Source organism: Lepisosteus oculatus, chromosome 10 (genome assembly GCF_040954835.1).
Source record: "Lepisosteus oculatus isolate fLepOcu1 chromosome 10, fLepOcu1.hap2, whole genome shotgun sequence".
NCBI lineage: Eukaryota > Metazoa > Chordata > Actinopteri > Semionotiformes > Lepisosteidae > Lepisosteus > Lepisosteus oculatus.
This window is the reverse complement of record NC_090705.1, coordinates 1,808,982-1,827,172: the sequence shown is the minus strand read 5'-3', so window position 1 is coordinate 1,827,172 and position 18,191 is coordinate 1,808,982.

The window sequence follows — 18,191 nt, the reverse complement described above, 5'->3', positions numbered from 1 at the left end:
CGTTCTGATGTGGCTGCTGCTGATGACTGGCGCCGTCTGAACCATCTGTCCGCCTGTGCATCTGAGAGGGCTTTCAGTCGACTTCCCCAAATCATTGCTGCCTGACAATGGTAATACATCCATTGCACAACCAGGGCTTGTGTACAGAACATGAGATTGAGTGTATGGTTGTGCGTGGTGCACAATAGTAGTGCAAGCCCAGGTGACTGGAGCTGAGAGGAGGGGCCGAAGGCAGATCCAGGGGTGGGGTGAGCTGTCCTGGAGTCAGGGACCAAGTGTCATCATGCCTTCCTTTAGCGAGGCCGAGCTGCCGGACCTGGATCTCCATCCGTTCACGGTACTCGACTGCTCGGGCTCACAGGCCCGATCGGGATTCGGGGCTGGTAATCAAGGACGAGATCCAGAGAGGTGGAAGACCGCCAGGCGGCGGGGAAATGGTCTTGGGGACTTGTTAGAAGAGCTGGTTGACCCGAGGATGGTTCTTGTATCCATTCTTCCCTGTGACTGTGGATCAGCTGTGGATGAAGAAGGAAGCTGAGGGTCAGGAGCCTTTGTCCACTCTTGACTCCTTCCTGACCCACTGGGGATCTGGAGAAAGAGAGTTGGAGGGAATAAGAGAGTGAGTTCGGGCTACTTTCCAGGAGTGACCTTGTAAAGAGCCAAACGTGCGTGCAGGAATTACACAAAATCATATTGGGTCTCATATTACTGAAAGACTTTCTTGCTGTCTAGCATCCAGAAGGGGGTGAAATGGGCTGTTTGTGTTCTGTGTTTCTTGTAGCATATTTGACTACATGCTGGACCTAAAGGTCCAGCAATCCTTGGTACTGCAGTCCAGGAAGGTATAGTTGCCCATGATGACAGCTTGTCTTTGATGACCAACTGTGATGGCTGTTGAAGGTAAAGACGGGCAATAGAAGGGCTTTAAGGAGGCAACATCAGAGAAGGAAAGTCAGCAAGCTCCTAAATATGTTTTGCAATTTACACACACATCAAAGGTGTAGAATTCCATATTCCAATGTCATTGCATTGACGTGATCAACATGACTTAATGCAAAGTTTTGTAGATTCCTTAACACTTAGGTTCTCTCAATTCTTTGCTTCCTCAGTGATATCTGATACACACAAACCCACCTTCAGAGTTATTCAGCCTTTAAAGTTTATTTCTTCTTTAAGCAAGTCTGTGAAGTGGTCTATTAAAGGTTAAAAGTCCTCTTAACTTTGGGATGAAACGTTCTGTGTACGAATGCAAGGAATAATTATTGCATGGACCACTGTTGAACTCCCTGCTTTATTAATATCTGAATTATTAATCCACAGTTTTCATTGTGTCCTGCTGATTTGGTTAACCTTTTTAGCTGGAGAATCTAAAATATTAATTAAGCTAATCACTGTGAGATCTCAGTGGAATTTAGTTACAAATGAAAGCAGCCATTAACGCTAAAGAATTTAGTTTACTTGGCAACTTTTTCAATGCAATTGTGGCTTTCAAATTGATGGCATTTGTCTTATCAGCATGTTGCGGACATCGCCAAAAATGTGAACTGCACAATCAGGAATTTGTCCAGGACATTAAAAGAATTTAAGTTGTCTTTCGAAAAAGTCTTCAGGTTCTCAACATACTGTAGACCACATTATCAGCTCAGAAATTGTTCCTTTAAATAGTAAAAAATATATTAAACACACAGAATAAACACATGCTGCTAAGAACATAAACAGCCAGTTTATATTTTATGAGAATACAGCATTTTGCGTGTCTACAGTAGTTGCTAGTAGCTTAGAAACCATTTTGTGAAAGATCTTAATGAATCTCCTTCAGAAATACATTTGTAAAGCATATTTCAGACTTCCAAAACAGTTCTTAGAGTCAAGAAGTATTCACACTCTCTTTCAATCACGTTTCAGTGATTTTCAGATTTTGTGAAACCTTCTGGCAAGTAGTTTTATAACGAGCTGTTATTAACACTTCTGCTCATGAAGAGGCTACCAGCCTCAAAGACACCCACTATAGACACATAATGGACAGTTTGCTGGGGCATATTAATGACATACGGTGACAAAATACAATTTCACATTCCAGAACTACATTTCCATTCAACACCACCTTCATCTGGACACTTTGAGACGGGATGAGATTTTCAAAGTCGTCCTTGCAGTGAAAAGTTGAAATTTGATTTGATGCCATGGTTGGAAGAAAGCTTAATGACAGCATACATTTTTTGAGGGGGTAATTAAGCAACATCTCTTACCTAGGAAAGGTGTAATGCGAAAATCATTCATTTCATTAAATTGGCAATTTGTAAAACCACATCCTGTCTGAAAGAGACCCAAACTGTACATACACAATTCTGTAGAACAAGGAGGTGTTATATCACTTAGTAAGAGCGTGTATTTTAAAGTTGAAATAAAAACCTAGAGACTGACTAGGATTCCAGGTCCAGGTCTGGATGGTCTAAATTCAAATTCAGTGTCCATGTGTTTAAAAACATCACTGGACTGTGTGTTTCTGACCTCTACCCATAGATACTCAGAGAAACCTCAACCTTACAAGACAACCTTCACTCTAAAGCTAAGTCACAGGCCTGCTTACACAGGTGTGCTAATTGCCCTGAGTCAGCACCTAACAGTCAGCAACAGAAGGGAAGAGCAAGTTAATTAGTAACAATTGAAAACATGCAATTATCCATTAGTGCAATCAATTTGTGACAAAGCAGGCTCCAGCCTACAATTCCCACCATGTTATAAAAAGCAAAAACAGGAGGAAAAGATACATTTACAACCAAACAACAGATTCTAGCTTGCTTTGTGGGTGCAATCACTAACTAATGTAAGGCACAATGTAAAACAACAACAACAACAACAACAACAAAGGTTTTAAAGGTCTTTGAAATGGGATGCTTATTCAAAATTACAGATAACAGTAATACTTACCTCTTGCTTGAAGGACCACAAAGACCCAGATCTATGCCATGATACTGTAGGTGTCTTAACAGTGCCAGAAGGAAAACATTCTCCAGAGCTGGGAGACTCCAACTAATTCTGAGTTAATTTACGTAAACAATCCAGACTGTTTAAAATCTTGCAGAATGCTTAAAATATAGTATGTTTGAAATGGATCTTTTGTGATACACCAGCCTGAATGGGAGGGGCTGGAGACATATAAGGGGGAATTGTTCAAGAGAAAAGTTGAACAGCAAAATGGATGTTGTAATACCCAGTTTATGTGCTTTAATGGCTTTCTGGTCCACTTACGTGTTTCATTAGATTGATGTTTTCCTTTTCATGTGCAGCATGGTGGTGCAACAGTTTTTTAAATTTAATCCTTGAACAACTTTTTATTGATTAGATTACTTTAATTGTCAGCTCTTAAACCGTTTAAAGGATTTCAGACAAATCATAACCTTATGAGAACAAAGCAGAGACCCAGGCTTGATGAGGCACGTTCCCATTCTGGGTCCAGTTGTTTACCAACACTCATCTGCAGCAAAAGCCGGAGGAGGCGAAGAGCACAAGGACCAGTCTAGGAAATCCTTGTCCTAAACTAATCTCCCTCGCAAAGTGGAGAACACCCCTTTATTAAAAGTGTCTAGACAAGCAAACCAGATCCTAAGAGTCCTGACACTCTGAAGGAACTGAAATGTTGAATGGATTTCACATTCAGAAAGTAAACTACATGGCAGAGCACTTAAAACTGAGAACAGAGATACACAAGGGTTCTACACAAAGGGTTGTGAGATACAAAAAAAAACACAATTTAGATTGGGGGGAAAAAAAACAGATTAATAACTTTTAGCACTAAATGTGTTATATGTTTTCTCCTCATTTACGCAAAATACCTTAAAGTTCAAGGGTTGATGGGGTAATCTCTTGCTTTGACAATAGTGACTGTGCAGCATGGTGGTTTAGTCTCAGGGTGAACTATTTGGTTAACATTTAACATAATCAGTCAAATATCATCTTGTAAATGATCTGAATTCTGTGAAAAACTCAAGATGTTTAGATTGTACAGATGTAAAGAAAACAACATTCTTAAAACATTCTCGAAACATTCCTACTGTTCCTTAGCAATAGCAGGACAAGTGCCTCTCTTCCTCACAGTGCCTTCATTAAGAGGTGTTTTACATCCCAAAATAAAACACCAGGTGCTCATATTGTTGTCATATCTAGCCACGGGGTTCCATACAGCACAGACATAACTAAGAGGACTGTAGGTGTGCATCGACAATCAAGGTAATTTAGTGACATGTGTCACTAGCAGGTGTCGGAGATGTATTCCAAAGCAGGGGTTCCCAGCTCCAGTCATCAGGAGGACACAATCCATCTTTACCACAGTTCAGGACCTGCAGAGCAGGAGGCAACAAGAACCTGCTGCACAGCATGTCCCACATAATGAGGAGGGGACCCCTCTTCCAGAGTTTCCCCACAGACATTTATTGTACCTCTTCAGTGACAGGACCCGTCAGTTGCACAGTACATAAGTCAGTTTGATGTTTTACAGAGTACACTGGCACCAGAGTGACTCGCCAGCCCAGTCCACTAGCGTAAATTAACTCAGTGCCTGTTTTTATACTTATTGCTCTGGTTAGGCAATATCCATTTCCTGAGCCACCCTCCTCTGAGACAAGCATGCATTTCAAGGAAACAGGAACAGTTTGGGCCAAGGCTAGTGCTGTCTGTACACAGGCTCAACCCCCCCCCAAAATCTCCTTGACAGCTGGTCAATTTTCTCCTTAGTCATTGATTTCAACCATTTGCAACATATTAGACAAGATAAAGTCTTAAAGCACGTTTTGCAGGCATGAATACTTGCATGACATATGGGTTAAAACTAGTCTTCCTTGTATACCCTGTAGCAGTGAAAAGTTTCAATTTGTGAAAATAATGTGGTTTTCTAAAGTGCATCATGTACTGTACATAGAATGTCACCTTTTCTCCTCCCAACAGTGTTTTACAAACCGGATCAATTGTGCTGGATGTCATGGCTGTCTTGAAGAAGCCTTTAAGTGGCATGTTCCAGCAGGGAGACATGATTTGGCAGGATTGCTGGTAGGCAGCAATGACTGTTGCCCCAAGCACCTATTGTTATATGAATTGTTGATGAGCGAGAATAATCTGATAACCACCTACTTGTCACATCAACCTGCCAGCTTTTCTTCACCAATTAAATTTACTGGATACACCTCGAACATGTTACTCCATCTGCACAGTGTCAGTCAGCCGGTATCAGCCAGAGACAACCGAGAAATCACAGAATTTTTTCATTTAAAAGTTGGTTTTCACTATTTTTCTTTAAAGTATCAAAATAAATTTGCTACTCACAAGAGCTGTGATTCATCTATCCATTTTTACATTTTAGAACTGCTGAATGTTTAAGATTTAGGTTTCTGGCTTACTGTGGGTTTTATTACTCCTGAAAAAAAGCTCCTTGGACACATCCACTAGGCAGAGCCAGACCTGCAGACACCCCCACTTCTGAGAGCCAGGCCACCATGCAGGCAAGCTCCTCTGACACGCCCACCAGCCAGAGCCAGACCTGCAGACACGCCCACTTGTCAGAGACAGACCAGCAGGCAGGCACGCTTCTTTGACACGCCCACCAGCCAGAGCCAGACCTGCAGACACGCCCACTTGTCAGAGACAGACCAGCAGGCAGGCCTACTCCTCTGACACACCCACCTATCAGAGCCAGACCTGCAGACACGTCCATTTCTGAGAGCCAACAGCAGGCAGGCACGCTCCTTTGACACGCCCACCAGCCAGAGCCAGACCTGCAGACACGCCCACTTCTGAGAGCCAGGACAGCATGCAGGCACGCTCCTCTGAAATGGACAGTGCCATTCGTCTTTCAACACTTCAGCCTCCATAGTGTCTGATGGGGAACCAGACACAAACTGGAAAACCACTCACTGATGTCACTGCAAGCCTGAAAGAACCTGGCAAACCTTTGATACAGTGACGTGACACGGATTCAAGCCTTGCGTAGCTGTTTGCTGGGACAGTCTCTGGCTCCCCTGTGACCCTGTATTTGATACTTCAGCTTGAAGATGGATGGATGGATTGTAATATAATTATGTAAAAACTTACTCTATAATGTTATGCTTTGTTGTTGAGGAACGTAACTTGAATACGTAATCTTAAATACACCATCTGAACAATTATACCTACACTTATGAAATTCTACAGGATTTCTAAATATTTATTCAGCACATAGATTAAATGACATTTAATTAACATTCTAAGTTGTCTACTAAAATATATAATATACACAATACTCAATTATATAGTTTTTACAAAATATTAGGGTCAGGTTGTCCCCTCCCTGGAGAGTGAATTAAAATGCTTTTTGCTTAATTATGAACAAAATTGCATCTCCCATTATACATGTATAGAAAAGATGAATAGCTAAAATTCTTAAATATGTTTTCACAAAGTCATATTCTCTCCTTAGTGGTGAAATCAATACTTTGTATGCTGTAGGACATCAAGAACAGGGACAGAGAGACTCAGAAAACTGCAGGGTTATGGCTTCACATCCCAGATGGGGAGTTGAAGCTGTTCTCTTGAATAGGGTCTCTCATGATGTAATCTTTGTAATTGAGAATGTGTTATTGCTTTTACTTATCTGGTTAAATAGAAGCTTTAAAAACAGTCAAATATAGACGGATAAGGTACAATGTGGGGGTGAGTCTCTGGAAATACAATGCTGTTATACAGAGCTCTGCTCCCACAGGTAGAGGGCCGCCTGGCTGTTAGTCACAGGTGGGCAGGTCCTGACAGGTGGGCAGGTCCTGAAAGGTGAGCAGAGTCTCAGCAGAGGCCTGAGATGATCCCTTGCATAGTGTTTCAGTCAGTGTGATGTAATCTCACCAAAAGCTCCACTATTAATATAGAGTAAAAATGAAAAGTTAAAAAAATCCTTCCCTTTGGAGACTCTCCTTTATACCACTATGGCTCCCCCAGACTATGGCCACCGACGACAGTTATGAATTAAACATTTTTAAAAGCACAACTCCCACGAAAGAGGTTGAAGTTATACAGTGTCCCTCGCCAAGAAGCAGGACTTCAGTTGTGCTGGATGCGGAGAAGAAGTGGGAAGGTGAAACGCTGACTTAGCAGCAGCAAGCGAATGTCCTGTAGCTACGGTACCTTAAAAAATGAAGCAGAAGATTTGCTTCTTAGTTTCCAAGCAATTTTTATCCCTGTATGTTACTTTTGCATTTTTATGTCTAATTAAACTTGTTTATTGCTGAGTCAGCATTCTTTTAAGTATTTTCTTATAGCTCACAGCTTCACAGTTCTTGTGAAGAATGGAGTCATTGTCACTAAATCAACTGTGTGTGCGTTCCTGCTGAGAAAGGTGCCTGGTTTCCTGAATGTCTGCACCTAAGCAAGGAAAGTGTTTGTATTTACAGTCCTCAAGGACTCTGGCTACACAGATCACCATTTCCTGGCAGAGAAAAATCATCCTCCAAACCCTGGTTTTCAAAGAAATCTGAAAAGCACATACTGTATGAATATTTGGGCATACTTCGACTGCTGCCCTTTTGTAACCAAAGGTATCAAAGCTATCAAATCAAACCTAAGATAGCAGTGCAATTGTTATGGCTAAAGTCAGCAATTACATCACCTCCATTTCTGCAGTTTGACCTTGAAGATTTTCCAGTATTTCCATTTCTTTGAGAAGATATACTGTAGACTGATTTCTGCCATTTATTTTGTTCTGAAATACTGAAATAAGCTAGTGGTATATACAGCCTTTCTACTGCTTTAACAAATGGAATGATTATTATTAATATGCTGTTTCTTTTTCTAATCTATTTCTAATTTCTTATTTTAAATTGAGAATTTAAGGACATAACATCTTGGCACAACACTTCAAGCAAGAAAGTCAGTGTTGATTTTGTAAAATTTACACTTTACCTTGTATCGCATCAAAACACCACATTCTGAGAGTGCTTTACTTTTGTTTTCACTTCTATCATACTGATAAAAATAGCACTGCTGAGGCATTCATTTACTACGAGCAAAGGGCTACCTGTGTACGGTATACTGTAGCTGCAGACAGCAAGTCACGCAATCAGACCTGCTGCAGGGACTTTCCTGTTCATATTGGTGGCCATGATGTAAAAATGAAAATGTTCACACGTTGGCTGCAAGACATTTTTTTTTTGCTTGGGTTTTAAAAGGTTGGGTTACAATTAATCTAAAAATCACACAAAACAGATCTTTTTAAGGTAAAGAACAGGTAAAGAACAGAACCATCCTTTCTTCAGCAGTGATCCAGATCAGAACTCTGATTTACTCTTCTGATTTCACTCTGCTGGTCTCTACATTCAGCTACATTAACATCTATTAAAATGAAAACAAGACGCATCAGCACCTCTCTTTATATTTATATCTTATATTATAAGTCTTTATATTTATTTTCACTATGTGCACTTAAAAAATTCCCATGGGATTAATCCTTCTTTTTGCAATAACTAGATGCTTCTCAGCAATCTCCTTATTTTATGCTTCAAATTATAAACTGTTTCTTTCCGAGGCTGGAAGGACTGCACTTGAACCTGCATGCAGTCACACGTGTAGATGATGGCATCTCACTAAAACACACGATTGTCAGTTGCTGCTTTCGTAAAATTTTAAAATTTTTAATTGTTAGTTTAATTGCTGGTAATATTGCATGAAGCGAAAGGGCCGGCTAATACAGTACTCTTTACCAGTGACTGATATGGGCTGGAAATGCGTCACTTCGGCTGGGTCTCGGTGTTTCTGCAGGCAGCTGTATGATGGAGCACGAGGGAGACAGGGAGTAAAAGGATTTGCCAGAGCTGCCCTTTCTGTGGCTTAAGGGCAGCAGTCAGCGCCTTGCGGTTGAGATATAATGACAGAAGTGCAGGGAGCCATCATTACAGCCCCTGGTGTATATATATAGTTACAATGGAAAGTACCAAGGGGGACTGCTTCCAATTCCTCATGTCCAGGGTGTGAAAATCAATGGGAGCTTCACTGTGTAATGTCACTTACAGGAAGAAAAAGAGACTGGAAATGAGAAGTTTCAGATGCTGTAGATTTGCATATTACAAAGAGCTATGGTAAATTGTAAACATAGAATGCAGGTGCATAAAATGAACCTCAATACCGTGAATATAAAACTGAAATGTTGTCCAGGCATTACCTTAAACCACTACGATTATTTAAATATGTAACTCGTAATTACATTCATTTGTCTTTACTTTTAAATGTATAAAAAGTAACTTGAACAAAGGTATGTATGTAATCCCTCTTTCTCACACAGCCCTGTCTTCAGGCCTTGTCATTTTAAATTCTCTGGCTTGAAATAAGATTCTTATAGTCTCTGCAAAATGTTTCAGCCTGAAACAATAATGCTCTGATAAAAGCACTACCCAGCGGAAGACATGGAAGAGCAGCACAGTACTGCAGCTCACAGCAGTGCCTCTCCAGTTACTCTCAAGCCAGGCATGTGAACACCTGTCAGGAAATCCTGAATAAATCCCCAGGTGCATTGTGTATCGGGAAAGGAAACTCTCTATAACACATGTCTCGGTGAAATAAAGGCATGTGATATGACAGTTCGTAGGTTTCTGAAGATCTTAACGTGCTTTGTGGATTTCTGGGAATCAAATCTGCACAATGAACCCAATTTAAAGGGCTTTGGGGTTAAAGTAATATGGAAATTAGGTGAACAGCAAGTAATTTGAAGAGATAGGCTACTGTTCTCCACACGCTACCCCACCATAGTGAACAGTATTATGTGTTATAATTCCATTCTCATGACATCCCTTTTCCTTGCTGCATGCAGCCTATTTTGATACTTCTGTCCAGGGATCCATGATCCAGGACATCCTTGAAAGCTTGTTCATGTAATTGATCAGATCACAGCTTTATAGTGCCCTGACTTTCACGATCGTCTTTGCCTTGCACATGTGCTGGGGGTTGGGGCATCAGCTTTACAAGAACCGCAAAGGAACAAGCAGAAGTTAATTGTGTGCTGAAAAATTAGAACGAAAAAAAAATATTCTAACAGATAAAAGCAGTTTTTGTAGATAGGAAGACTCTTGATATATGAACAAGTAATGGGTTTATTCCATGCTGAAAAGAGAAGAAAGGAAATAATGTTTCGGCTGTGGAACCTTCTTTGGGTGTGTGACACAGCTATCGACTTGAACTACTCTACGCGATATATGGTGTAGTTGGTATAGCTCCATTACTGGCCACAAGCTCTGACCTTTCTTTGGCCCAAATTCATCCTTTTTGTTTCATTTCCTGTCCCCCGGCCAATCTCTCTGAGCAGCTCTGCACCTGTTCCACAGCGATGTGTCTCCTGTAGTTGGAGAAGTGCAGGCATCCCTACATGCAACAAAGCAGCCTTCAAGATCTCTGCCTGACCATTACCTGCCCAGCACAGGACATGCAGGAGCATCCTGGGTTTCCTTCCTATTGTCCACCAAACTAGTTTCATGAACTTCCCAGAGAACAGCACTGGGGGACCTTCTCAGAAAACAGTGATATCTGTGCTCTTGCCATGTTGTTTTTTGTTGCTCTTGCCACTCTACAGTGGTGTCTCTGTCTATATCTGACACTGTAAATTGTCAAAATAACACTTTATAAGGTAACCTATCATCTGCAATTTGCATTATACACACACTTTCATTTCCATAATGGTTTACACAGTGTGTATATATATAGCTATACAAGGGGGATTTAGTTGTAGTAGTTAAATATTATTTATCGTGGTACCAGCTCCGCCTTTCCGAGGGGTGAGGGGAGAGTGCGGCCCCAGTGTGTTGACTAAGGGATTTAGGGCTTGTGAAGGGGGTGGCGCTGTAGTTCATGATTGCAATGGAAAACAGGAGGTCAGAAGGGCCAGGGGAGTCTGGAACAAGCTGCCCAGCCAAGTTGCTGAAGCTGATATCCCGGCTTCCTTCAGTGACATTCTTGGATCAATTAGCTACTGAAAATGTAAATGGGCTGGATGGGTTGCAACTGTTCTTAATTCATAAAAAGCAATTTCCTCCACCGCCTGTATGCATGAGGCTTTACTCCGTTCCAATAAGAACAATTTACCACAGCCATATATTTTCAGCCTATATTATCAGCAATATTTTTGATTCTCTCACTGTAACAGACAAGTTTTTCGAAATTAATTTGCTCGACCTTGTTTACTGCTCTCAGGGGGCGTTAAAATGATGGAGGTCAGCCTGTGACATTTCAAGGCAATTAGACCTTCCATAGGGATAGGGGAAATGACTCTTGCAGCCCATAAAGCTGCTCATTTAGTGGTTACTTTATGCATCTGCAAGGATCAACACTAAGCCAATTAACTCATCAAGCGGGTGCATTGATTCAAAGCAATTCACATTGTATACTTTAGCATAGAAGAGTACTGAAGCAGCTCAAGCCTTTACTCAAGGCTTCAACAGGTGTGCTCCACATGGGATTGAACTCACAGCCTTCCAGTTAAGAGTCCAGAGCCCTGACTGCTACACCACACTGCTGCTGCAAACCATGAGATCAAACGAACACATCTTTCAGTGTTAACTCAGACTGAACACTGCAGTTATTTTTACTCCGAACTCAGCGAAGAAGCAGCTAGACTGAAAATAACTGAGAACTGTGAGCTCCGTAAACATCTTCCTACATCACTTCAGCCTCTAATTAAAGGAGACACAGTGAATGTCAGTCTTGGTAATCTTATGGTATGCTGGTCTATCTCAAAAACATATTTAGATTTTATTCTTTTTCATTTCATTTTTGGAGCAATTCCAAAGCAAATAACAATCGGACAATGTTTTTTTTTAATAAAGCAAAGAAAAGTGCACATGTAAATATTTCCTCCTCCTCTCAAAAGTTCTTTATGGTTTTAAGACATTTAGAAAAATGAAAGTGTCTCAAAGAGATTAATGGGATTGCGGTGCCCAGATTTGTTCATGAGCATGCTATACATGTGATCAATTTTTTATTTGAAGGTAAGATGATGAAAATAATGAGTGCAATAAACTGCAGATTGAGCCCTGTAGAACGTTTCTAATATTACTGAAAAAACTCCAAGATTGCTACATTAAAGTGGCTAAATGACAGAAGACCGATTAGAAAAGACTTCATTTAGACATGTTAGTACTTAATGGATAAAGAAAGCACAAAGCTAAATCTAAATGTGTTCTGACAGCAGTCTCTCGACCTTGTCAGTAGAAATTCTACCAGACCCATGACGTTTGTCATTGTGGTCTGGTGACAGATCATGTAATTACAGTATTTGTACCGCAAGAGCACCTAAATAAGTTGAAATGCTGATTGAACAAAGCACAGGCATGTGCAATCAGTTTTTCATTTTTGTAATTATTTAAGGAATCTGCCATGTATTATCCTGTTAAGTGAATACACTACTTTATTTACAGTATCTTGAAATTCATTTTTCATGAACTTTCTTTACTGTAAACCTCTGCATTATAAAACACTATGTAATTACTCCAAAATAGCAACACTAATTAACTGTAGCTCAGTGGGACCATAGAGAACTCAGAGTCTACCTGTTTGCCAAAAATTACCTTGAACTGTATCTGCTGAGTCAGATTACAGACCTCTGCAATGGGGAGATCTGATTAATACTGCTGGCAAGCATACAGTTTAAGTTAATTCCTGAATTACTGACTCACAAGATCTTTAATATAACACAGCTTAATAAATTCCTGCCACAGCTAATAATTTGGCATCTTTTGTGGATTTCTGAGCTGATCTATGTTTACTATAATTGTAATGGAGTTGATTGATATCATGACAAAAACTCTCTTTTAAACATCTTCACCTTAAAAACTTATTTGGAACTAGAGCATATAGCAGAACCTGGAATACTATCCATTCATCCATTTTCTAACTGCTTCTCTCAATTTAGGGTCACGTGTCAAAAAATATGAATATAGAACAAATTTTGAAATGTGATGTTAAACTTTTTCACGTTTTATATATTTATTTCAAAATGTCTTCACAGCTTTTGCAACTGCCTAGCTACTAATTACCCAAGGACTTTTGTTAGTATTTAGCGTTTAGTTTTAGAATACATTTTGTTTTAAAGCTTTAGCTATTACAGTATATGCACTACATTAAGTCTGACTTGATTACAGTTGCTGCAACAATCTGCCATTACTATTACTACTGGTCTGATACTAATACTAAAGAGCTGTTTTGTAAATAGCTGACAATTGCTAAATATAACCTTTATGAATTGAGTTGCACTCAACAGATATTGATAAAATGTTCTTGATGTATTTTTGCGATTAATAAGATACACTATCCCACTGGACAAATAAATTCATAGATACAATATGTGAATCCATTTAAGATATAACCTTCTAAAATTCAGAATGTGTTCATTAACTAATAGCTGCTCTATTAAGTTTGTTCACATCCTCCTTATGCACAACCCCTTTACAGAGGTTCATGGGTTTAATTTTTCTTAGCCTCCTGTGTTGGGTTATGAAAAAGGTTCAGCTCTTTTACCCTGTCAAGGTACCATGTTCCTTTAAATCTCCAAGTGGGTCTGGTTACTCTTCTGTAGTATGGTACCAGCAGGCAAGTATCTAATATTAAATATATATCTTTGTTATCTGTATTTGTTTATTTTAAGCACTATATGCTGAGTATTTGTCCAGTCTAACTCCTTCTTTGCAAGTCAGTAATGTATTCTGAGCCAATTTATATCAATTTTATTTTCAAAAACATTCCTAAGTCTAAGCATTTTAGGCACCAAATCTGTTAGTATCTTTACCAGCAGGACTATTTCCTCTCTCTAAATTGACAGTATACTAATAATTTATTTTTTGTTCATCATGTCTGCATGTTTTTCATAGACCAGGTAAATTGGTCTGGTAAATTAGTACAGGTCTTTATAACACATGTACAAGATAACTATCATCAAACAATACCTTCTATTAGAATATCAATACAAATATTTTTTTAAGAGCTTTTACTTTGATTTACACAAGAACTGCATGTAACTTGGTTAGGTACGGTATTTTTAATCACTTGTTGGTTGGTTAATTTATGATATATGATCTGAGTAAATTATTAACTGCAGGTGGTTGGGTAACTTATTAATTACCAATTACAAATTGTTTGGTAGTTAATTACTTATGGTGGGGTCATTTTTTTTATTTTAGTAATTTATGAATTACCAATGACTGGGTAATTAGTTACATATGATGGACTAATTCATTTGTTACTTATGGTAGGTTAATTTGCAGGCAATGCACCATAGAACTCCCTGCTAACAAATAAGTGCTTAACATGATATTTTTATGGAATTATAGAGCTCATTTTCAGCTTCCCTCATCTTTTTACTGACCCCAGTTCCTGGGTGCCATCGTGTGTGATTTAGAATAATTGATTATGTTCTTCCTTCAAGTGCTTTAACCTTTCTGTACAGTCATTGCATGAGATGGAGTTTCAATTGTCCCCACAAATTGTGACAGAGGAGTTATATAGATGAAGGAAGCAGGAGGGAGATATGTTGAGAAGCTTCTCTTTGTAGACGGGTTATAAATTTCCACATAAATGAAACAGTTTGTGGTGATCCTTCCTTTTTAGTTGTGCCCTGTAGCTTTGTTTTGATGCCCAATCTACATTTAAATATTTTGCTTTCCTTGTGACATATTATTTTTATGGCAATATGGAGAAATTAAGATTTGTGCAAACTTCACATGTCATTTCATTTCCAGTTTATAACTGGGGCAGATGCTTGTGATTTCAGTTCCTGTTGACAAATCACCTGTTATTGTTACATCTGTAAATTCTTTCAGCCTCAAAGGTAAACAAAAATGATAAAATATTAAAGATTAATCAATGCCAACAATTTGAAATTTGCATTTTCATAACTTATTTCACAGAGAGGCCCTATTTACGACTGCTGAGAACATTCTACAGGGAGAGCTCTAATTGTATCACATAGCCTTGGAGACTTGATATTAGACTATTAGACCCAAAGACATTCAGATCCTGATATCTTTTCAAAATGATGGATTAAAATATAATATAATGTAGGATATGAATGCAAAACTAGGTTCATAAATGAAAACATTAAACCCACTGATGAATTTGATGAAGTAAATACAGAAAACCAACACATGGTGCCTGGGATGAAGGTTCTCTGTGCTGTTACTAGACTGTACTGTACATCCCTGCTGTAACACAGTGAGTCACTGCTTTCTGTCCAAGAAGGAGAAGAGGAGGGCGATGATGAGGACAATGAAGAGGAAGCATGCAGTGACTGGACATGAAACTTTAGCTTGATTTTCTTAAACCAACAGTGTTTTCTTGTTTAGGCCAGATACTGTATATCTAGTACAAGAGTTTACTAAATTAACAGGAGAGGTGCGTAGAAAGAAGCTCTGGTCCACAGTCAGACTAAAGAAAATATGATGTAGGGATTTATATTTATTATTGACACTCGGATTGTACTGGCCTCTTATAAAATGGCCTGAGTAAGGCGGAAAGATTGCTGTTCTCACCCTTTCGTTTCACACGCCATAATGAACTCCCCTCCGGCTCAACAGCTTCAGATCAAAGCCTGGAGTACATCAGCAAATCACAGCTCACCCACTCCTCACAGCTGGGATTTACAAAGGGCTTCGCTCTCCAGATGCCTGAATGATATGTCATGATAAGGTATTCAGGGTGGATATTGCAGTGTAGGTAGTGGTTCTGAAATGTTATAGTTACAAGTCAAATATTTCCCGATCACACTTTGTTTTATTTTTGCTGACTTTTACTGCTAATTTTGGCTAATTATCTGGAAAAAAACAAAGCAAATAATTTGTGCTTCTCAACGGGCGCTTTGTCACGTGTCTGCTGCCAGAAGCATCCTTTTCTGCACAAGAGTGTCGACACAACGCTTGTGATGGCTGTTTTTAAAAATGAGTAGAGTAGCTGTTCTGTAGCAGCACTGGCGTGAGTCAAAGAATCTCGGGAAAACATTTTGGTGAAGATGCAGTCCAAAACTCTTTAAAATTCAAAATGACATCCTCAATAATGCATGTACTTCAGTGGCCTAGAAAGTAAGATTAATGTCTTAACACTGATAGATCTGTAACCCTTATAAAGGCAGACAGTTTCCCGTTTACCATCTTTCCAATATTTTATCAGATAAACTGGAAAATAATATATATTATCTAATATAAAAATCATGCAGTGTTTCTGATCTGATAACGCAGGGGCAAGATGGATTTAGCCAGGTCATTGGAAAAAAGCAATGCTAGCTCTGTTTCATTAAGCAATAACTTGCTCAGCTGTCCTAACCTCCTCTGGGAACAAGACCCCATTGTGTTTTGTGGCTGCTTCATCATAGCCTGAGCAGTTAATTGCTCTGAAGTCTGCAATGTACATCACCAACGGTTGACTGCATAGCACAGCAGCACCCACCACGTTTAAGACAGTGGTCTTTGGAAAATGTTTAACACTCTTCTTAGTTTTCACCTCAGGTTTAAAGTCTAATTTCGAACAAGATGCTGTCTCTGTTATACTAGAGAAGAAAAGGCCGCATTTGGTGATGGCAAAAAGGGGTTAGTGATGGCAATATTTTTACATTACTACCACAGCTAAGTGAAAATCAGCTTTATAATGAAATCTTAATTTTATTTAAAGAAGAATTACATCACAATGAATATGACAGTTGGAAAGCACACTACAGTAAATGCAAATAAATGCATCTATTTAAGGGTGAATAGAAATCTACTTTGTGATATCACTTTGGAGTTCCACAGCTATATGTGAAGTATGATAAACCTTAAAAGGTCTCATATTCATCTACAGAAATTCAAATTGTTTTAGTCACTTGTCAGGAGCCCTAAATTACTGTATTTAATAACATTGAATTGTTTTGCAAGACTTTGCATTCTGGAGTGCAATTCAAAATGATTTATACAGTTTATACAGCCTGCAATGTCCTCAATGAGCTGTAACTAAGAGCTGATTCAGGAAGGTTGGGTTTCTGCAGGGTACATCTACACTGTAGCTTTTTCAGCATAACTGGATTAAGTTCTGATAAAAACATATGTACATATGAGCCCTATCCAAATATATCAATAACAGGTGTGAAGCATAAATATGTTTATCAATGTGCACTCTTCAAATTTGTTTCACACCTAATATAAATTCAAAATAAATTACACAAAATTAATCCGGTGATGTTTTTAGTAATTTAGCAATTTAACCAACATTCAGAGGGCTTAGATAAGCTTCTGGAAGTTGCCTTTTTTATATTAGAGGAAGCAGAAAACAGTGGCAAAACCCTTCTTTACACAGAGTTTTGTGGAAATCTGGAAGAAGCCACCCGGCCATATTGTTGAAGCCAAAAACCTGGCTCATTTCAAGAAAGAGCTGGTTGAGATCCTCCAATCGGGAAAGGAGGAATTTCTTTACACAAATGGTGGTGGGAGTGGGGAACAAGCTGCCCAGCACATTTCAATGTTTTCTCCAGAGTGCAGATTTCAGGAAAATGATCAAAACAGAAAAACAATTTTGCATCCTGCCAAAGTTATTTAATATTATATGAATAGATTTATCCGGACCCTTAATGTCTAAGCAGAAATCAATACTTCATTATCTATCAGCAGGACATTTTTGTGAATTGTTTCTTTTCTGTAGAATAAAGTTTCATGAGTAGGAAACAAGTGCACAAGTAGCAATGTACATTAATGTAATGGTCATAATTCAATCATGTACAAATAAATCAGTCATATTTCAATAAGCATGTTTAGAATTGAACACTGTTTAAACAGGCACTGGGCCACATAAAAAAAGACTTTGAGTTAAACTTCCAATCCTTCAGATAGTTTTTATACATAAGATTTAAAAAAAAGAACATAAGGAACATATATCTAAAATGTACTGCATGTTTTATAATTAGTCTTCTTAAGTGGTGAAACACAGAAATATCCCTATGAATAGTCTTGCAGAGATTGAACATTGAGAAATGAAATGAGTTGTGTTTAACTGGAGTCTTTAGAGCAAGGACCTCAAACTCCTGGACAGATTTGTCTCCTCTGGTTTTTGTTCTGGACCGAGTAGTAAATTAAACAATTAGCCTAATTATTTGCTAAATTAGACATATATAGGATCTTTCACAGTTTTTTTACACAAGACAATGACTTTGTTAAAGGCACAGCTATTAATAAATCACT